Source organism: Juglans microcarpa x Juglans regia, chromosome 5D, assembly GCF_004785595.1.
Source record: "Juglans microcarpa x Juglans regia isolate MS1-56 chromosome 5D, Jm3101_v1.0, whole genome shotgun sequence".
Taxonomy (NCBI): domain Eukaryota; kingdom Viridiplantae; phylum Streptophyta; class Magnoliopsida; order Fagales; family Juglandaceae; genus Juglans; species Juglans microcarpa x Juglans regia.
In genome coordinates this window covers 18,343,785-18,367,621 of record NC_054602.1, presented here as the reverse complement: position 1 = coordinate 18,367,621, position 23,837 = coordinate 18,343,785, and the positions used below count along the sequence as shown (strand labels likewise).

The window sequence follows — 23,837 nt, the reverse complement described above, 5'->3', positions numbered from 1 at the left end:
GAAGTTGGGGTTTAGGAAAGCTGGGGTTTCGTAGAGAAATAGGAAGGTAAGAAATCATAGGGGAGAGAGAGAGAGAGAGGCGAAAGGGGTGATTATAAATGAGTAGGGGAGTGACGGTTACACAATCGAGTAAAGGAAATCGAGGAGGGGGCCTTGTAACCGCATCATTATATGATCTGGTAATGTAACGGAAAGGAGGGGCTCAGGGGACAAGCTCACAAAAGGGTGATAGATGTTTGAGTTCTTTGAGACCCATGGAGGCGAATCGGCTAGCTGAATTTCTGTTGGACTCCTGCCCTGAAGAGGAGCCAGTAAGCAACCCACCCATTGGGTGCCACGTCAAACATAACCATGACTCAAGGAGATGAAGAGACTAGCGGGGTAGCATTTTCAATAATTCCCTTCACGTCCACACAAAGGGAATTAGTGGGGTAACTAGAGAGGCCTGAGTAATCCCTTATAAGGAATGGGCCTAGTGAGGGAGTCAGCCCAAAATCAAAGCAGGCAAGCCTTGGAGACCTATGTGATTCCACTTCATAGCCTACTAATAAGGCGAAATGGATTGTTAGTTCAGAATAGTTAGGATGAATCCAACATTTTCGGGGTAATCACTAATTAAAAAAAAAAAAGTAACTGAAGAGATAAGGCTTAGGCATGAAGATCATCATTGGTACTTATCAGTAACTCGTTACGCCTATATATACTGTGGGCAACTAATACATTAAGGTAACTAATATTGAATTATCATCTAAGTGACTTATTAATATACACCACTGACTTAGGCATCGGAGGTGTATCGGGCACACCTGGTCACCACCCTTGTTACCTGCAGATAGAAGGTTACAGCCAGCGGTGGGACACGTCAATAACAATCCACTTGATCTTTGGTTAAATGAATGAAGTTAGCGCTCCATAATCACCAACCTTGTTGATTATGGGATGGGTAACGATTGATAGAAATATAAAATATAATAGAAATTGAAATGGAGAAGAAGATGAGAGAGGAGAACGAAGAAAAAATACTTTGTAATTGAATACATAACATAAGTTCCTATTGATAGAAAAATTAAATGAAAATGAGATAAAAGTAAATATTCTAAAGATTATTATGAAAAGTATGAAAATCAAATGGTTTTATTAACATAACATCAAATTATGAATATTATCTCTAACAACGATGAAGTCATGCAAGACTATGCCATCGACTGCCCAAGCACATCGGCATAGCATTTTCTTAATATTTTTAATAAATCTAAAGATATGCAAAACCGGAACCATCATCTTTGCAAAAATATGCAAAACCAACTCAACACATAGTTTGAGTCAGAGATGAAGCTACAACGAGACTGTTATAAATTTGAAGATGAAACGGTATCGTGCAGGATTAAAGGAATACATCTTCGTATGAAGAGTGAAGGAAAACGTTGTGTTTTGGTTAGCATTAGTGAAACTGTGCATTTTGAGCTTTAAATGTTGCATTTCAAATATCTGTCATTTAGTCTTTACTATTTCAATCATTTTAGTTATTTTTTCATTATGTTAAAGGGTTTTGGTTGTAGGAATCTGGCAGTATAAGTCATAGAAGGGACTAGAATGAGGCATCGTCTGGAAAATTATCAATAGCTTGATTTTTAAGGAGGTTGGGTTCCCTCGAAGAATCCCTTATCAATATACTTGTGACTCTCTTTAGTATTTTCACAATTAACTTTCAGCCATCTCTTATTTCCATTACAGCACCCATTGTTACAGGTTCATTTATTTCCTTAGACGTTACATCACAACTATCACAACAGGTTCCTAACAAGTGGTATCTGGAGCCCAACGATCCTCCATGGGGGATAGGGTAAGCTTCAACAAACAGCAAGCAAATTTTCTATTGATGGAAAAGATTCTTGACAAAATGCTGCAGATCACAAAATTTCTCGACTGAATGCATGCAAATTGCAATGTTTTCAAGCATCAAGTGCAAGAATCCTTCTTGGTCTGTGAAAATCAAACTGCGCAAGAAGAAAAAAAAAATGCAATAGAGGTGGAAGAGACAATGGCGGTGTCCACGAATGTGTATTCCATAGAAATTCATCTTCCCTCACCCTCACCACCAAAAAAAAAAAAAAAAAAAAAAAAAAAAAACAGTTTGACTATAATTACAACATGCAAATCTCTCTCACTCTCATTTCACTACGTCTTCCCTAAGAGAAAACCTTTTAAACAAGCAGTCGTCCCTAAGTATCTCTGTCTCTTCCCACACCTCACTCATGGTCAAATCGAGACATGGCTATATGGATGGTTGTCGACAGAATGGGAAAATAAATAAGAAAGGAATGATGGAGCTAAATTTGGGCAAGACCTCCCCAGTGAAGCAAGTGAAATGGCCTAGGCAACACAAAAACACTCTGGTATCATGTTTTGGGTGGTGGATTTTTGACCCTGACATTCACCTCCTTTCAAAACCACATAGCATGGAATGCCATAGGGGTCAAGGGAGCCGCCATCGTCATTTGCCGACCCATCATTGGCCATTCCATTACTTTTGACGGCTAGATTTTGTTTTATACCACGACCGAGCATTTTGGAAGTTCCAGGGTGGAAGCTTCCTCTTATTCTCTGCTCAACACTGATCCAGATCTCCCTCTCCTTTTCTTGGCTCAACTACCGCTTGGTATTGCATTGGAACCTGAAGGGGTGGTGATTGGAGCATTGTTGGCTATTATAGCATAGCTTTCTATTGAGTACCAAAGGAAACACTCTTGAATAAGGAATAGCAGTTCTCGGAGGGCAGCGACCATCCCTACCCTTACGAATGGTGCCAATACTTGCACGACATTATCCGAATTCGACCATGAAAAACCTTTTACTGTGGTCATCCTCCTCTCGGTTGCTCGATGCTTAACAGAGTTTGGTGGCAGACCCGAAGCCCATGTGGAAGCTTTAATGGGTAAACCGAAGTGCTCTGAGAACATGGTAAATGTGATAATGGACTGTGGAGTTGTTCCAACTTTGGTAAGGCATCTCCAAACACCAGCAGTGGTAAAAGGCGACAACAGTCTGATGCCTTGTGAGCATGAGGTGTAGAAAGGAAGCGCTTATGCACTTGGACTTTTCGCTGTCAAACTAGCACATCAACAACTCATAGTTGATGCTGGAGCTCTACCACATCTTGTGGATTTGTTAATGACACCAAAGAATGGTGGTAACTCCCAACCTCATGAAAATAGCTGCATTAAAACCCGTGTCAAGATTGAAGGTGGTATCCCTCCTCTTGTTCAATTGCTCGAGTATGCGGGTAGAAGGGTACAACGAGCAGCTGCAGGGGTCCTACAAACCCTTGCATTAAAAAATGATCACTAAAAGAAAACTGGTATTTTCCAGCGATTACAAAATCGCCAAAATAAAAAACATCGTAAATAATATTAATCTCGGTTTTCATTAAAATGAATTTCTATGGCGAATTAATTTGTTACTTGCGACGACTTTGTGCGCCGCAAGATGAAAATTTCCTTTCGTCACTGTGATTTTCGTTGCGATTGAAGCATGGGCACCAAAGCCTTTTATTTTTCCCCCCAACTTTATTTCCCTCATGTCTGCCCACTTCGACGCGCGAGAACTCTTCTACACTTCGACCCATTGCACCAAAAGACTCCATTTCCAAACCCTGCTATCTCCGACCTCTCCAGTCGTCTCTCATGGTGTCAACTCCCCCGTCGTGAGCTTTTGGCCCATTTTCCGAGTCCCATTTCCCCACACCGGCCTTCTCCTTTCCGTTCTTGGTTCACCAATTTCACAGAACTTCAAATCCCACAATCAGCTACCCTAGTGTTCTCCACTGCTCATATTCTCTCTCTTTGGGAAGCTAGGTCCTACGTTTCCGGCTCCCTTTACAAATTTCAATTTCGTGCCTCTATTTCGACATAGAAGTTAATATTTTGGGGTTTTCAAGAATGATCGATCGTGGCTCCAGGTATCTCTTGCTGCCATTGCATTTATCTTCCCCCCTCCACAAGTAGGTTGCATTACAAATTTGTTGTTGTTTTTAGATCTACAATAATTTTTTTCCCACTGTGAAACTGATGTGCATGTTCCTCTATTTTTTTGCGGTTTAATGTTGTGTATGATCTGCCTCGTGTGTTTGAGCTGCTCAATCAGTTGTGGGTATTAGATATTCACCAAATATATATATATATATATATATATATATATTTTGGCTTATCAGAAGCTTTTTCTTGTAGAATTTATGGCTCAGTTTTTGGCTTATCAGAAGATTTTTCTTGTAAAATTTATGGCCCAATTTTTTTTACCTTATTTACTGTAATTAAGTGATTTCTTATAATGCTTGAAGAAAGTGGTGCCATTTTTCCTATAGTATATAAAGATAGAGGAGTTGTTGTACAAAAGCAGGGGATTTCCACACGCTACCATAGCTCATTTCACATATAGGTCTGCTTATATAACTTACTAATGACAGGAAAAAAAAAAACAGTTAAGGCTAGAGTCTAAAGGTCCAAAACTCAGCCTCTTAAAAAAATAAATTCAGGTGTTTTACTTTTGAAGAAAAAAAAAACAACATTCAATACTGTCAATGGTGTATCCTTGACATCTACATGCATTCATATATAATTTGTTTCCTGAAATTCATGATTCCTATGTACATTTCGGACATAGCGGATTTGATAATGTAAATGGTGTATCCTCGACATCTACATGCATTCAAATATAACTTTTTCTCAGAAAATCATGATTCTTATACCGCCATTACAACTGAGCGAAATCAGGTTTTCTAGAGCCTTGTTTAGTAATGAAATGAAGGAGTTCTTTTTTATCTTACAAGTTATGAAGATGTGCTAAAATTCCTAAGATATAATTATAGGACACATTTCTTAAAATCTAAGTCATTTTTTTTTTCAATTCAGAATTAGAGTTATATATATATATATATATATATATATATATTTATATCAAGCAATTTATATAGTATATATGGTCTTAGCTAGTGAATTGTGTCACACCAACAAATATGAGCATGAATTATTTGAACTTTAATTCATCTTGCTACTTTAGAATCACCAAAAGATCATTATCTTCTCTACTTTAAATTGTGGAACCCTTAAAAGCATAAGAAGGGAAGTTGTAGCTTGTAGCCTTTCAAAATATTAGGACTATGTGTCATTAACGCATTATGTGGAGGACCAAGGTGGGTTTTGATCACTCCTAAACCCCCTTTCTCCCTCTCAAGCACAAACTAAATCTCCTAATCTGTATTGTTTTATTCTCTTCTACTTTTGATCTGTTATTTCTTTTATAACTTTGCTCCCGTCTATGAAGACGCTAGCCACCCTCTATCTTATACCGCTTTTACTTTCATTTTACAAGTTTTCCCCTTTTATCCAATCTTTTCCATTTATTTACTGGGAAATGTTTCTCTTTTATTCCGTTTAAAACTGCTTCCCGATCCTCCCTTAGCTGATCTCATCTTGATTCTACTTTTATTATCCTTCCAAAAACTATTACTATCTAGAGCTACTCTTGATCTATTTTAACCTAACAATAATATGGACATAGTCTACGGTCACTTGCTGAATAATGCAGTAGGAAATAAATAGTTTGAAATGAAAAACAGTTTACCATAAGTCTAATATGACTTGCAGATTTCTGCTCTATGGTTTCCTTAGCCTTATGTACTGCATTTAATCTCTAAGTTGTGCCTTCTTGGAAATAACATCTCTATAAGTTGTACTGCATTTAACTCCTCACTTTAATGCCTCAATGCTTCTGTAAAACGTGACATCTTCAAACTCAGGGGAGTCATGTTTGGACAATTTTAGAGAGGCAGACATGGGGGAAGACATGGGCTTGGCGTGAAGCATCTTGCTTTGAGTGAGCAAATTGGTAATGTATTTACGTTGAGATAAAACAAGACCATCACTAGTGTAGTCCACCTCAATGCCTTGGAAAAATGAGAGACAACCAAGATCTTTTACAGGAAATGCATGGCCTAGGTCACGTATTAAAGATGTAATGGCAGACTGAGTAGATGATGTGATGACAATATCATCTACATAGACTAACAAATAAATCTGAGTTGTGTTGTGGGTGAGAATAAAAAGTGATGGATCTGCTCTAGATGCAACAAAGCCATAATCAAGTAACCATGTACTTAGCTGTGCGAACCAAGTCCGTGGAGCTTACTTGAGGCCATAAATTGCTTTCTGAAGTTTACAGACATGATGAGACCTAGTAGAGTCAACAAAACCCTGAGGTTGCTGCATGTAAACATCATCCGTAAGTATTCCATGCAAAAAAGCATTTTGGATGTCAATTTGGTGTAAATGCCACCCACGGGATACAGCAATTGAAAGCACCAAACGGATCGTAGATGGCTTAACCACTGGACTAAAAGTTTCCTGAAAATCAATTCCAGGCTGTTGATGAAACCCTTTGGCAACTAAACGTGTCTTTCTTCTTTCAAAAGAGCCATTAGCGTGAGTTTTGGTGTGATATACCCATCGACATCCGAGGACATTGAGGAACTGGCGGCACAAGAGTCCAAGTGCAATTCTGAACTAGAGTAGAATATTCTTCAGCCATGGCATGATTCCATTCAGAGAATTTTACACCTTGAGTGAAACTTGAAGGTTCATCAGGAACTTGTGCAGAGACTGTGAGACAGTGTCGAGTAGGATAAAGTGTAGTACCATCAGCAAACATTCGAGGACAAGAGGAATTTGTGTGTGCACGTGTGATTATGGGAGATCTCGGTGGAACAAGACGAGGAGAGGGGGAGGAAGGAATACCAGGCGTGGAGGATTCGGGATGCACAGAAACAGAGAGTTGAGAGGAAGAGGACGGAGATACTTGTGTGGTAGGTGAAGTTGGGGAAAGATACTTGTGTGGTAGGTGAAGTTGGGGAAAAAGGTGTTGGACCTGGGCCTAGAAGAGATGGACTGGAGTGTTGAGTAGACAGGCTTGAGTGAGGGTCCAGCGATGGTGTGGGAAAAATAGGTAACGAGGCCTTATCAGAATTTTGATGGGAATTCTGGGCTGAATTTGGATGAGAGGAAGATGTTGATTTGGACTGAATTTTGGAGAATGGAAAGGAAGATTCATTAAAAATGACATCACGAGAAATGTAGAGTCGTTTGTTTTTGAGATCCATGCACTTGTATCCTCTATGGGCTGAACTATACCCCAAAAATATGCATGAAGTAAATTTAACTTGTGAGAAGTGTATGGGCGAAGGTTGGGCCAACACTCACAACCAAATACTTTAAGAAAAGTATAGTCTGGGTCAGATTTGTATACCATCGAGTAAGGTGATTTATTTTTGAGAATGGATGATGGAAGTAAATTTATTAAATAGACGGCTGTTTCAAAAGCCTCGGCCCAATAATTGAGAGGGAGAGAGGAATGGGCCAAGAGGGCAAGCCTAGTTTCAACTATGTGACGATGCTTCCTTTCCACAAGCCCATTTTGTTGATGGGTATGAGGGCATGAAAAGCGATGGGTTATACCAAGTTGTTTACACATAGTGGTGAGAGGTTTAAACTCACCACCACCATCCGTTTGAAGAGTTAATAACTTGGTATTAAATAATCTTTCAATGAATGGTAAAAAGGTTGTGAAAATTTGAAGCACATCTGATTTTAGCTTAAGTGGAAAAGCCATGTGAAGCGAGTGTAATAATCAATGAAAGAGACGTAATATTTATAACCACTGTGAGAGACATAATGGGCAGGACCCCAAACATCAGCACACAATAATTCCAAAGGCCTAGTGTAATGGGTCGGACTTGCACGAAAAGGGAGTTGATGACACTTTGCTAAGGGACAATGTGAACATTGAAAAATAGAGTTTGTGGGGATAAGGGGCAAACACTTGGTGTTCAATACACGAGACACTAAGGCTAACGATGGATGCCCAAGCCGTCGATGCCATTGATCAAGAGTGGTGCTTTCGCCAAGATGCGTGGAAGGACCAGATGAAGACGAAGGCACAACAGAAGGAAAGATGTAGAGACCGTTATGTGTTGGCCCGATGAGGAGGAGTTTCTGCATCTCCTTGTGCTTCACAGAAAAGTGAATGTCATGAAACTCAAAATAACAATGGTTATTGATGCAGAATTTAAGGACAGAAACAAGGTTTTTGGTGATTGAAGGCTCATGAAGTAATTGTGAAGAATAAAAGAAGAAGACGAGGAGTTTAGTGAGGAGTCACTGAAGGCTTGAATAGGTAGTCCAGCACCATTGCCTGCTCTGATTGTCTCACTACCTGCATAAGGTTCAGATGATAAATTCAAGTTAGAAAAGTCATTTGTGATATGATGGGTAGCTGCTGAATCCGAATACCACACAGAATCTGAAGGAGAGCTTTGGGCAGTATAATGGACAGAGAGGTTTTGGGGTGCTTCCATTTGATAAGAGTGGTTGAATTGATGGCGACATTGAAGAGCAACGTGACCAGTTTTCTAACACACTTGGCAAGTGGGACGCTGGGTATTGAATGGCTGAGAGAAATTTTGAGTTGCAGAAGGACGACCACCCCGGCCATTGTAAGGGTAGCGACCTCTGCTACGACCTTGACGTCCACCCCTTGAGAAACTTCGACCTCGTTGATCTCTGGTAGAGGAAGAGAAATTTATAGACGGTTCAAATGAAGAAGAAGAAGATCTGTTATTATGGGAAAGTCTGGTTTCATGTATAAGAAGAAGTTGGTAGAGTTCATGAGACGAAATGGGTTCAGACCGAGTGGTGATGGACGTCACAAAGGACTCATATGAAGGACCTAGGCCATTGAGTAGGTAGGTGACAATATCCTTATTTGAGATAGGTGCCCCATTGGAAGCAAGAGAATCAGAAAGTTGACGGACTTTCCCAAAATAGTCAGAAATATTTTGATCACCTCTGGATAAGTTTGTAAGTTGAAAACGGATTTGAAAATATTTTGCCTGAGAGTGGGAGGAAAACATGGAAGAAAGAGTAGTAGTCCATAAGTGATGAGTAGTGGTAGAGGAAAGAACATGAGTCAGGATAGATTCAGAAAGGGAGGAAAAGAGAATACTGAGAACCAGTTGATCAGTACATCTCCAGGAGAGGAAGGCTGGGTTGATTTTTGGATTTTCAGTTGAGGAAGCAGGAAGAAATTGGGGCGGGGTGGGAGATGAGCCATCAACAAAAGAGAAGAGGTCTTGACCACGTAGATATGCAAAGGTCTGGACCTTCCATAAAAGGTAGTTTTCATTGGTCAGTTTAGTGGTAACTATATGTGAGAAGGATGAGGTGATGGTGGAGGAGGAAGAAGAGGTAGGAGGAATAGGAGGATTGGGGGAAGATGATTCAGCCATAGATCAGAGACAGTTAGTCGCTGGCTCTGGATGCCATGATAGAATAAAGAAGAATGCAGCAGACAGTGCACAAAGGCAGAATGAATTTCCTCAATTGTATTCCACTTGTATGGTTATATATACACGGTAAAAAGGAATCTAAGTTTGTTACAAAGAACCGTAGAGAACAACCAACATGGTGCCTCTACAGTGCAATTCTGGAATGTACTTCAGACTTTGATTTATTTTCTTGCTTATGTAAAACTAATGGTAAATCAGAATTATTAATTCTAATAAATCAATCATCTAATACCATATAATGATGAGTGGGTATGATGATAGATTATGGTTTATTACATAAGGGAAAATATCTTCTTTTCCAAAATAGCAAATTTCCTAATCAATAAGTTTTTCATCTAGGTGACAATGCTTAAGACAAGATGAGTTTCACACCCAGGCTCATGTTCTGTTTTAGTCAAGTTTTAGGATCAAAAATATGAATGAGTTTCATATATCCAAGTGGTGATATATGGCTCAAACGGAGTAAAATATTCTGAAACATATTAGTATGTTTGCACGAACATGCATAGCTAATACATACATCAGAGTTAACTGTGTTGTGCGTGCGCAGATACAAAGACAACCATCGAACCAAATCAGGATTTGATGATCAGTAACACTAACCTCAAGGTACTTATATGTAGCGCTATCAGCAGGGACAACACCATTCTTTGCCCCAGCTTCAACAACCATGTTACATAATGTCATCCTTTCTTCCATCTATAAAGTACAGAGGATTAGAGACTTATATTGATCCACTTGAACAATCACAAATAGTAACATGGTTAACATCACATATGTAAATTTGTACTAATACCATAGATGCAGTAAATGCTGTAACTGTCTTTTAAAATTTACTTACAGTTAAGCTTTCAACAGTTGTGCCAACAAACTCCATAGATTTATATGTTGCACCATATAAAGATATTTCACCAATAATCTGTAACGTAAAGATTGTTCAGAAATGTGGCAAAATGGAAAAGGGAAGATATATTTATTTACATGAACCACTTTATAAATATTGGCCCATGCAATAAAAGTGCTTTATTGTATAAGGCTGCATCAGGAGCATTTAAAGAAAATTCTAGACTGAAGGACCAGTTTAACTTACTTGTAAAATCAAATCTTTTGCAAGCAAATAATTTGGCATCTCACCATCCATTACAAATCTCGGAGTTGAGGGAACCTGAAAATGAAAGTTGCATAAAAAATTGATATAAGGATACAAAAATTGCAATTTGACATTAGAAAATAAAAAGTTGTCTGAGATATAGCACAGAAACAGATTGCAGAAAATAGGCAAACACAAAGCTTGAGGAAAATTGAAAAGCACAACCCTCCCATATTCTTTAGGTTTCTTAACTACCTGCCAATCAGTAAAAAAATGCAAAACTAAGTTGTGGCGCCCCCAATCCCCCTTATAAAAATACACAGGGATCGAGATGCTAGGATGGTGACAACACGGTCACACATCCCAACGAAGTGCCAGTGTGTGTACATGCAACAGTGTTCAAATAAAATAACGCAGCGGATAGTCAACTAAGTACCATAATTTAATTACAATCAAACATCAGTAAAGATTTAAACAGCAGTTATACAGTCATCCATAAAATAATTTACAATAGTTTTAAATGTACAAACGAGTGATCCCAGATCACTCCTCAGGCGGAGCAGTCTCCTCAGGCTCGCCCTCCTCCTCCTCATCAGCATCAAAATCTGCGACACCACAAAATGGTCTTGCAGGTAAGTATAACCCAAACAACAACGTAATATAAAATGCATTAAACGCAACTAACATGCATGCACATGAAAACATGCATTTTTCCACAAAACATCATTTTCCCCGAAAATGATAAATTTTCCAACACACACCGCAATCTCATTTTGGTCCAAAATCAACTCGCACTATTTTCCCAGAAAATAGTGCATTAATCCCAAATGCACCATGCATTATTTCCATATGCACCATGGTCTCCCCTATGGACCATCCGCACGTCCTGGCTTCGCAGCTGTGCTCAGTTCCGCGCCCAGCGTGTACGTGGCCAAGCACTCACACTACGCAACGAGCGATGCCCAGTTCCGCGCCCAGCGCGTACGTGGCCAGACATCCTCTAGTCCCCGCCAGCAGAAGGACCACGGAGTCGGCACGAGACCATCTCGTCCGATCCCATTGTCGCCCGGCGACAACCCAGGGGACGTTACTCAGTATATTCCGCTCCCGAGTAACTAGAGGAGCTCCACCGAGTTAATGCCCCATCTCTGCTTGGGGTCGTGATACACACGCACCAAAAATATTAACACATAAAATCATAGCTTTTCAAAGTACATGAACATGAATGCAATACACAAAAACCCAGTTTTCTTTTACAAACATGATCATGCATGAAATGATGAAATGCACATGTACCAACACAATATCCAAACCAACAAATACCAATCCAATCAAATCCAACCAAACAACTCCAATCACAAATCCATCCGACCCCCGAACTCCTCGGACTCAGTCCGGCATGCCAAAAACACAGTGAAATGGGTTAGTGCAAAAATACATTTAAATTACGAAAGTTCTTTGGAGAAATACTTACAGTGCAATATAATAATTTTCCGAGGATCGCGAAGTTGAAAAAGGCGACGTTTGAGCAACACCACAGTGTAAAATACACTGTGGCCGTGGGTCACAAATACCAACTTTTCAACGAGGACAAACGAAGACCCAAGATTGATAGGGTAGGGCCTAGGGAGGTCGGTGAAGCTAGTGGTGGTGGTGGTTTGCCGTGGGTGGCGGCGCAAGGGGTGGTTTTAGGCCAAAAAAGTACAAATCGGAGATGGACTTGGTGGGGCTTCACCGGTGACGGATCGGAGCTGGGGTTGGGTCCAATGGGTTGCCAAGAGGCCGGGGATGAAGTGGTAGGAAGATGGTGGCCGGAGGTGGCGCGACGGCGGCGCAGTGGTGCATGGAACGCCGCGGCTTCAATGGGTTCGTGGTGGTTAACGGCGACGATGGAGGAGCTGGAAATGGAGGGAGGTGATCGCCGGTGGCAGGGGGAGCGGTGGAGCCGGGCGGTGTCGACCACCGCCGGCGCACGGCGGCGGGCTGGGGAGGAAGCCACGCACGGCGAGAGAGAGAGAGAGAGAACTCGCGCACCCCGGGGAGGAAACCGGGAGAAGAAAAAGAAAAAGAAAAAAAAAAGAAAAGAAGAAAAGAAAAAGAAAAGGAAAAGAAAAAATAGAGGGAAAAGAAATGAGGTCCAATCCTCATAACTTGGGTCACGAAAATGATCCAACGGAAACGATTTTAAAACCACAAGTTAAATGAAATAATTTAAACGTAATGGTAAAGTCAAATTGAAATAATTAAATCCCACAGTAATTAATTAAATATGAAAAACAATTTAAATGCACAACAATAAATAAATATTAAGAAAGCACATAAAAATTAATTTCCACCAATTAAAATCATAGAAATAAACTCACTAAAAATCCAACCAATTTAAAATAAGAGAAATTATTTTAATTACATAAAAATAATTCCTTCAGTAAAAATACACTAAAATACGGGGTGTTACATAAGTGACTAGAGTAAGGATGTATACAAGTGCTCGACATAACGTTAGTGTTGTTTCCAGACAAAAGGAACTAAGGAAACATATATAGTATGATAACTAGATGTGGGATAGGGGAACATATATAATTTGTAAAATTCACCAAGATTGTACAAACTTAAGCCAATATATGTTTGTACATCATAAAGAAGTCATAGATATTAAAAACAGCACAATAACTGTCGGACAACAAAATGAAGCATCTATAAACCTTGAGCAGGAGCTTCCCAGTGCCAATAACAAGACCTGCATCAGTGATGCCAATTCCAGTGGCAAACTGACCAACTGCTCCAGTTGTACAAGTGTGAGAGTCTGTTCCCAGCAGGACCTGAAGTCAATGAAAAGGGTTTAATAAGTGGAATACAAAGGCATAAAATCAATAAATTGTTTGCTATGCAATGGATTTATAAAAGAACTATACCTCTCCAGGCCTGCAATGACCTTCTTGCTCAAGAGCAATATGGCACACACCTTTGAAATCCATCTTGGCCTCAAATTTTAGGAAGTAAACTTTAAGTTTTTTTATTTTTTGGACAAGTAAACTCTCACTACAAGGAGAATGGATTAGCAAATTGAGAGTAAACAAAAAAGAGGGTAAAGCATACCTTAAAATTACTGAGGTCTTTGATATCATAAAAGTACTTGATGTTTTGCTCCATGCAGAAATCCCTCAATATATCCATGTTACGGTTTGCACGTTCGTCACTCGTAAATAGGTATTCTTCAACTGAAAATAAATGGTATACAATTTATTCATCTTCCATTCATTTATCATCCTCTCATTATTCCATAGGGTGATATTAAATGTTTGAGAAATGTTTTTTTTTTTTAATTTTCCACTTGTTAATCAATCATCTAATACCATATAATGATGAGTGGGTATGATGATAAATTATGGTTTATTACAAATATTAGTTATGAGTAAAATAAAAAAACATATCGAGACGAGCTTTGAAATTATAGATGCTTTGTCATATCAAATATTAATATACAGATTGAACTCTTTGAGCTATCATAGATCTCTTATAAAAAAACACTATGTTTTAGGATAATTCTTAAATCCACTCCACTTGACACCAAAAATTAATCACGTATATAGATCTATATACATACGTGATTAATTTAATTCATGAAAATAGGAAGGTTTTTAGATGTTTGTGAATATATTTATACACAAACGTGTGAGAGTGAGAGATCATTGATAAGTCAAAAGATTGGTGTGGGAGGATACATACATGCATGGGGAATATAGATAAAGTGGATATATATGGATTTATGGCATGTCTCTTGAGGTAAAAGAGGGGTTTTTTTTTAATGTTTTTTAATTCCAATATTGATGTAACATCTTATGATCAAACACGGGTTGTTAAACAAGAGTTTGGCATCGGGTCCTCTCAGGGGGCCATGGCGGCCAAGAATGTCGAGGCAGGTCGATGTTCCTTTGCAGAACTGGTCTCTGTGGTTCCGCAACCACTTCCAGAATTATCGGTGCCTCATCGTGGGCCGAAGTACGTGGATGGAGAAATATGTTTTCAGTTCACTAAGGAGGAAATTGCTCGATCTGTGAAACCTTTTCGTTTTTCTATTGTATTGAAATTCCTAAGACAGAGACCCTCGTTGGATGTGATTCGGTCGTTTATACATATCCGCTGGGGATTATCTTGTATGCCGATGGTTACAGCTATGAGGAGACCAAGAAATATTTTCATTCGAATGACAAATGAGCAAGATTTCTTGAAAGCTATTTCTCGGGAAACTTGTGAGGTGAATGGGGTTCAGTATCGAGCTTTTCATTGGAAACCAGATTTTAATGAAGATGAGGAGCTGTCGTTGGTCCCAGTTTGGATTGTGTTGCCTGGTTTGCCACCAAATTTTTATCATGAATCTTTTCTAAAGATTTTCACTGCTCCGATTGGTAGATACATTAGAAGAGATAATCCAACAAAATGTGCAACTCGCACGGATGCACGTTTATGCTTGGAGATGGATGCTTCAAAAAAACCGATTTCTTATTTTTGGATTGGGATGCCAGGGTCGGGACGTAAGCAGGAAATTCTTTATGAGACACTTCCAGCGTTTTGTATAAATTATAAAGTTCAAGGGCATAATGCACATACTTGTAATTTGAAGAATCGTAAAGATGGAGAAAAGATTTGGATGCGAAAGAATGTAAAAGATGCTGAAGAAAAAAAAAACAGAGCCACAAACTGATATAAATGTTGAGTTGGATAAAGGCAAGGGAGTGATGATGACGGAAGTAGGAATGGAAAAAGGCGATCCGGAAAAAAAGATACGGGATTGTGGTGCACAAGATCAACATCAGGACGTGGGTGAAAAGGAGGGAGAGCCTCTGGAAAATTTGGAGGGACAAGAAATGGAAGTTAGGTTGATTGAAGAAAATGTATCATCTGGTAAGGAATATCATGTAGAGGAGATAGAAGAAGATGAAATGGAGGGCATGCAAATAAATGATATGGAGAATTTGGCAGGGGAGGGTTTGCTGGTAGAGAGTTTTGCTGGGGCTGTCAACAAATAAAATTTGGAGAGTAATTTGAATTTTGACAAGGGAGTAGAGCAGATAGTTTCAGACTCGGAGCTGGAAAGAATACCAGAGGAGAATCCTGAATGTATGGAGGATACGGTTTCTGAACCAGATACGGATTTAAATGTGGAACATTTTTCTAAACAAAAAGACTATGCCTCGGATAATGAGGGTGCGGATGCTAAGCGAAAAGGAGCTCGGAAAATATTTCAAAAGGTTAGAAGTTCGAATCGGGTGAGCTCTCGACCTAATAAATTTTCTCTATGATTGGCCCTATTTTATCTTGGAATATTAGAGGGATTGGAACTTCTAGAGGTCGATTAAAAATTTTGGTTAGGAAATTAAAACCGAAAATTGTTGCTTTAATGGAACCTTTTGCTTCATCGGATAAGGTTCAGGATGTCATTTAGTTTTTACATATGGATAAGGTTATTACTAATGATGGGGAGTCTGGTAAGATTTGGGTGCTTTGGCAAGATGATATTTTAGTTCAGCCGATTCTTTGTAAAGAACAATATATCTTAATTCGTGTTGGGGTTGGTGATAATACTGTCATTTGTTGCTTTGTGTACGCCAAATGTAATATGGTTAATAGGAGAGAAGTGTGGGAGTCCCTTAATGGTCAAATACTAGGAAATGAACCTTGTATTGTTGTAGGGGATTTTAATATTATAAGGGAAGATTCAGAACGTCGAGGTGGTAGATCTCGTCCGAGAATGGCAATGGAGGAATTTAATAATTGGATTGATACTTGTGGTTTAATGGACATGAAATCGTCGGGAAGAAGGTTTTCTTGGTGTAATGGCCAAAGAGGGTTAGCACGTAGTTGGGTAAAATTGGACAGAGGATTATTAAATGCCAGTTGCTTGACCAGATTTCCAAATGTGACTAATTGCTATTTATCGAGATCTACATCAGATCATTCGCCTATGTTTATTCAATTTCAGTCTGATATTTTTTTGTATGGGCCTTCTCCATTTCGGTTTCAACAAATGTGGATTGAGCATCCAGATTTTCATCAATTTGTGAGCAGAATTTGGCAAGAGGGGGTGAGTGGAATGGGACTTCTGAAGTTGGCTTTTAAGCTTAAAAGATTGAGAGGTGCTTTACATGAATGGAATAAAAGTATATTTGGCAGAACTGAAATTCATATTTAGGGGTTAGAAAATAAAATTGAGGAGCTTGAATCCGATCTTCAACAGCATTGGGACCCGGGGCTTGAACAGGATCTTGTGAGTAAAAATATGGAATTAGCTAGTTGGCGCAGCCGGGAAGAAATTAGATTGGCTCAAATGGCTAAACTTAAATGGCGTGCGGAAGGGGATCAAAATTCATCTTTCTTTCATACGTATTTATCTTATAAAAGGAAAAAAAGAGTCACGGAAATGAGGCTTCATGATGGAACTTATTTGAGATCTCCTGAGGAGATCCATTTAGGTGCAGTCCATTATTTCTCAAACTTTTTACAAGCAGAAAGTCAAGATAGTATACCGGATTTATCACATATTATATCGTCGGTTATCTCATTGGAGGAAAATGAGGCTATTGGTGTAGTTCCTTCGATTAATGAAGTGAAAAATGCTTTGGACTCCATTCCTTCTAATAGTGCGCCAGGGCCGGATGGTTTTGGGTTGGGTTTTTTTAAGAGTGTCTGGGATATTATTAAGGTGGATATGATGCAAGCGGTGGAAGAATTTTTTAGAGGAGGTAAATGGTCGAGATTTTATACGTCTTCATATGTAGTCCCAATCCCTAAGGTAGATAAGCCAACAGGGTTTGAGAAATTTAGACCAATAAGTCTTTGTTCGGTGTTTTATAAAATTTGCTCAAAGATGATTGTCAATCGTTTGGCTATTATGCTTCCAAAAATTATTTCCGTTGAACAAGGTGCGTTTATTCCTGGAAGAAGTATTTTTGAAAACATTAGTCTAACTCAAGAAATGGTCCATTCTATAAATAAAAAAATTCATGGGGGAAATGTGGTATTGAAGCTTGATATGGCCAAGGCATATGATCGTGCTGAGTGGGAGTTCCTCTTGAAGGTGCTCCAAATTTTTGGGTTTTCTCCTACAGTTTGTGGATTAATTAGGGAGTGTATTACTACGCCTTGGTATTCGATTTTAATGAATGGTACAACGAAAGGTTTTTTTAAAAGTGGTAGAGGATTGAGGCAAGGTGATCCTTTGTTGCCTTATTTGTTTATTATCTTACAAGAGGTCCTTCTCGACTAATAAAACAAAAGGTGGCAGAAAATAGTTTTGGACACTTCTCTCAACCTAGAGGTACGATTTTAGTATCTCATCTAATGTATGCGGATGATGTGGTCATTTTTACTAATGGTGGTTGTCGATCAATTCGGTGTCTTCTAGATATTTTGAATACTTATGAAAAGTGGTCTGGTCAATTGATTAATAAAGAGAAAACTGCTATGTATTTCTCTAAAACACTTCCGATGGCTAGAAGAAGGAATCTCAAAAGATTGACGGGGTTTTCGGAAGGTCAGTTTCCTTTTAAATATTTGGGGGTGCCTATTATTCGGGTAGAATGAAAATTGGCGATTTGGAAGAGTTGGAGAACAAGGTTAAAAAAAAAAAATTAGTGGCTGGAAAATGAAATTACTTTCAGCAGGGGGTAGAGTGATTCTATTGAGGCATGTTCTGGCTAGTATGGCTTTACATCAATTAGCAGTTTTAAAGGTTCCAAAGTTAGTTATTTCTTCATTAAATCGGTTAATGAGCTCTTTTTTTTGGGGAGAAAGGGATGGAAAGAGTAAGAAAAAATGGGTTGCTTGGAGGTCTATTTGTAAACCAATAGAAGAAGCAGGTTTGGGTATTAGATTGTTTGATGATATGCAAAAGGCCCTTCATTTAAAACTTGCCCGGAAGTTGTTGAATGAGGATTCTCTTTGGACAAATTTTTTTCGTTCGAAATATGTGGGGAACAAACCTTTGTTGCTGCTGGATGCTCAAAAGGGCACAAGTTTTTGGCGGATGATTGTTAGAAGTATTCCCACAGTTTTGAGTAATTCTAAATGGAAAATTCGAGAAGGTAATGTATTTTTTTGGTATGATAATTGGCTGGAGCAGGGTCCTCTTGCAGAAAATTGTTTTGTGAGTGAACAGCCTCTTTTGAAGATTAAAGATTGTAATTTGGATAGAGGATGGGATATGGTTCGGTTAGAGAGGCTTGTGGGGACTGAGAATACAGAGAGGGTTCTAGAGGTTATTGCTAATTGTAAGGAAGGAAGGGATTTGCTAATCTGGGCTAATAGTGAAAATGGTAAGTTTTCAACAAAATCAGCTTGGGAATGTGTTCGTGTTAGAGGACAGAATTTAGAGGGGCATAAATGGATTTGGAATAACATTCTTCCAAAAAAATTTTCTGTTCTAATGTGGAAGGCTTGGCATGGAGCTTTAGCAGTGGATGATAAAGTTCGGAGAATTGGTATCCCTTTAGTCTCGAGATGCAATTGCTGTATTCAAGGAAAATATGAAGACTTAAATCATGTTTTATTTGCTGGTGAAGTGGCTGCTGAAGTCTGGATAAAAATTGGAGTTTTGCTTGGTCTTCCAATTGGAAGAAATTGGTATGAAACCTGTCTTAATTGGTTTCGGAGGGCTTCAAATGCCTCTCAAGCTGGTGTCATATTGGGTGTATTACCTACAGTTATTTCGTGGAGGCTATGGAATAGGAGATGTAAGGCACGTATGGAAGGGAAGATGGAATCTGGTCAAGTTGTGTGGCAATCTATCAAACAATGGGTGGGCGTTATCTGTCAAGGGTTTTCAAAGCCTAAGAAATTCACTCAAACTGACTTTTACATTCTTAATTGTTTCAATATACAGAAAGTTCCAATCAAGCAACAACAAATTAATTACATAGCATGGTCTAAGCCAGCTCAAGGCTGTGTGAAGCTAAATACGGATGGTAGTAGTCTAGGGAATCCAGGTGAGTCAGGGGCAGGAGGTGTGATTCGGGATATGCATGGGAGGTTGCTGTTAGCTTTTGCTAAGAATATCGGGTATGGTAATAGTACTTATGCAGAGTTAAGAGCGCTTTTGGAAGGTGTCAAATATTGTAAGAACATGAATTTCAGTGCAGTTGATATAGAAATGGATTCTAAAGTGATTCTGGCATGGTTAGATAAGAACAGATGTGGTAGCTGGTATTTGGAGGATTTTTGGGAGGAATTGCAACTTCAGCTCATTAATATGGATATTCGGTTTATGCACATTCATAGGGAAGAAAATGCTGTTGCGGACTGGTTAGCTAGAAGGGGAGCAAGTGATGGTGATGTGGAATGGCAGAGTATGGGGGAGGTTTCTCCTCTGTTACGGGGCTTGATTAGAGTTGATAAATGGGGTCTCCCTTCTATTAGGCGGAAGAACTAGTTGAGTTAAACTGTGCGTGTTGCCGGTCGCTGCTGGTTTTCGTTCGTGCAGATTTATGTTTCGTGGAGGAGGCGTTCGGGTTTCTGTCTTGTTTTGTATTAATAGGCAGTTTATTTTGAGTAGCAGGTTTTTGGGTTAGATTAGGTTGGGTCTGCTGTTTTAGGTGGTTTTGTAATTTTGATTTTAGGTTTTGGTTTAGATACAAGGGATGTTTGCAATTCCCGAGTATCGGTTTTGTAACCAGGGTTTTCCTCCGCCATAAGTGAGGTTTTTTTAATAAAATTGGGACGGGATCACTAATGGACAGGTGGCTTCCGACTCTTCTTTAAAAAAAAAAAACACGGGTTGTATTTAATTCGATTTGCTTATAAAGTGGATAAATAAATATGAACAGTTCTACCTTTTCATATTTCCGAGTTTGCCCCACTTCATAGTTCTTTCACAATGGGTACGTACATTGACTTGTTTAGCTTTTGGGTCAAACTACTTACACCCACAGTCATTTTGGTGCATGCAGCCTTCTATTGGTTTTTTTTTTTTTTTTGTTCGTTTTAATTTCTTTTAAAGGTTTATACTTCTATTTATAAGAACTGCATGGTTTAGTAAAAATCTATTTTTTAAGGCTTGCTTCTACAATATATGTACATACATATATATACATATTATATGTGCCCCTTTCGGTTATAGACTGCATTGAGTTTGTTGAAAATATCACGGGTTAAAATTATAGAAAATGATGCTGTGGCATCTAAGTTAGTTTGCCTGTTCCTACTTCCTAATTCATACAAATTAGGAAGTCCTTAATTGAACTATAAAAATCTCTTAACAATCTTGCGAAATCTCTTACCATATGCTGGTTGGACAAGCATATCTGAACTGATAATTGTTCTCTTTCCTATCTTTAATATTGGTCTCTATGTATATGTTTTGCATATTAATATTAGATTCTTGGAAATATATCATAGCATTTTCTTTATGCAGTCTTTTTTATTTCTCACAACAATAAGTGTTTCCTAAACAAATGCTAATGTGTGTATAATTAGGACAATTTAAAGGATGAGGTGACATAGATAGTTGGAGCTTTCCGTGCATGTCTTCTGGAAGATCTTATTAAAGAGGCAGTGGGCCCTTTTGAGGTAATTACTGTAGACATAAAACAACATCAGTTTATATCGCCTACATAAACTGATTATTTTTTAGGAACAATAGGCATTTGTTTGACTCAATTGTTCTATTTTCATCTCGGCCAAGCCTAGTTGTTGTATCCTGTGGCTTCTTTTACATGTATACGTTACCTTTATGTAAAAGACTTAGTTTTGAAACTTAGTTTTCTTAATTTCTGGAAAAGTAATTACCGATTACTAATTTGGTCTTACTTTGTATTGCTAAGTTGTAATACATAAGGGGAACACATAAATGCAACGAATGTGTCATAATTATTTCTTCGAATATTGTTTGCGTTTTTGTTAATTGTGGTTTGATTCAAGTTAATACATTTTTTCGTGGTATTATAGTGTGTAAATCTGTTCATGACGATATGTTTCATTGATAGTTTGCATCATTAAGTGCAGTTTCGGTTTGTAAGGTTTTCATGCATGGGTTGTGGCATAATTCTCATATAGTGAAATATGCAAGTTAGATATATCAAATGATATTTTGGGTTTTCTGAAATTGGTTTTGTGATTCTCATATTTTAAGTCCAACACTGTTTAGAGTATAATTACATGTATGTTTGTGAGTCAATGTAATTTCGGTGAGTCAAAATTAAACTTCTCAAACAATTATAGGTCCAATTGAATTAATTGTTTGAAAATTCCAAGTATTATGGACATATTGCTGTTTTTAGAAGTTTAGTAGTGGATGATGAGTAACAAAAGATGAGTATTATGGCTTCCTAACCTTACTGTAGCATTATTGAAGTCGTGGCCAATTTTATTTCCCTCAATTGCAATCTATACTCTAGCTTCTATCTTACTCTAGATTTTTTTTTTTTCCACTCAAGAATAAAATGCACCATTATAATAATCTTTTTTTTTTTTATTGGTCAAAGTGGTAACTCCAAAATTAGGAAATAGTATGATGTTTTTGCTACCTCTTCCCATTATAGTTCTGATCAAGGCGGGGAAAATGTGTCCATGAAAACACGTTCATTGGATGATTATATCTACAATAATCATTAAACAACAAGTCATTAAACAAGCATCCTGGTCGAGAGCTTTTTCATTCCTTTCCACAACCTCCCTATTTTCGCCCAAGTACTGTGTTCACAAGTGCAATTCATATGAGCATTACCTAATTCATAGATGGGGTACTTGTTTTTCTTATAAGTAACGATAATATTCAAGCATACTATCTACACGGTTCTATAACCTCCAAGATAGTTCCAACTCTTCTGTTGTCGGACCATCTAGTTAGCATCTTTATATGCACCTTCTTTCTGCCCTATACCAACAATGTTCACATATATGACTATGTTTAACATTATGACACATTTTCTACAGCACTTCACTACTCTTGGCATAAACACAATCAACTATTCACCACTACATTCATCACTCCACAATCATCTTCACGACAGCCCCGGTTAGTATCGTTTATGACATTTTCTCTTGTTCTCCACAGGCAAGTAACTTCGACTCCGTTGTACACTTTTCCTCACCAATGCACTTACTCAAATTCTTTACCCGTCCTTCATATAGTTAAATTGAAGTTACGTATATTGCTAATATGTTGTTTTCAACCTTTTTAGTTGGACAAAAGCTGGATGAACTTGACTGATAGACTTCGTTCGCCTGCATACGCCGAGGGGATTAACACTTTCCTCACCCTAGCACGAAACCATTCCCTGGGAATTGATCGCATTCAGTGTCCATGCCGTGAATGCCGTAATATGTTTTTCTTGCCTATATTTGAAGTGGAGAGTCACTTGTACATTAAAGGGATCAATCCAAATTATACCCATTGGACATTTCATGGGGATGAGGAAACACGAAGTTTCAATGACGACGACGACGATAGTGTTGCTGATTATGCTGACGAATATATTGATGACATGGACCATATGTTAGATGACATCCGATCAGGCACGTTGGTTGATGTTCCCCATGATCATGCCAATCCATTGCCAACTAGTGGATCAATACCAGATCCCTCCCCAAGTTCATCTTTCAACCAAATACTAGAGGATGCCTGACGTCCACTTTTTCCTGGCTGTACAAAGTTCTCAAAACTATCATTCATTGTGAAGTTGTTACACATTAAGACACTGGGTGGGTGGTCAATAAAGTCGTTTGATATGCTACTTAACTTGTTGTGGTCTGCCTTTCCTGATGCTGAACTTCCACAGTCATATGAGGAGTCAAGGTCATTGGAGCGGAGTCTGGGTTTCAACTATCACAAAATTCATGCATGTCCCAATGACTGCATCTTGTTCTGGAAGGAAAATGCTAATCTTAATGAATGTCCTACCTGTAAAGCTTCAAGGTGGGTGCCTAATACTCACAAGGCACGTCTTATCCCTCAAAAAGTGTTGCGGCATTTTCCTTTGAAGCCAAGATTGCAACGTCTCTTCATGTCTGCAAAGATAGCAGATGATATGAGATGGCATAAAGAACAATGGCTGAGCGATGAGGCTATTATGAGACATCCTGCAGACTCAGAGTCCTGGAAGAAATTTGATGAAGAACATAGTTGGTTCGCTCAGGATGCTCGCAATGTAAGGCTTGGGATGGCAAGTGATTGTTTCAATCCCTTCAACAATATGGCTAAACCGTATAGCATTTGGCCAGTAATCCTAGTCCCGTATAACTTGCCGCCGTGGTTGTGCATGAAAGATCAGTTCTTCATGCATCCCTCATTATTCCTGGGCCAAAATCTGCAGGTAATGACATCGATGTTCACTTGCAACCGTTACTTGATGAACTGATTGA

General features: G+C 38.6%; 1 long non-coding RNA gene across 1 annotated transcript; it reads right to left on the bottom strand.

Moving 5' to 3' along the window:
- Positions 1-9,993: 9,993 nt before the first annotated feature.
- On the bottom strand, positions 9,994-13,456 carry LOC121265548. The gene is made up of 5 exons (XR_005940683.1): positions 13,397-13,456; positions 13,187-13,303; positions 10,485-10,559; positions 10,236-10,313; positions 9,994-10,093 (listed from the first exon to the last, which is right to left on the bottom strand). It is a non-coding gene; the product is annotated as an uncharacterized LOC121265548 (long non-coding RNA).
- Between the last annotated feature and the right edge of the window lie 10,381 nt (positions 13,457-23,837).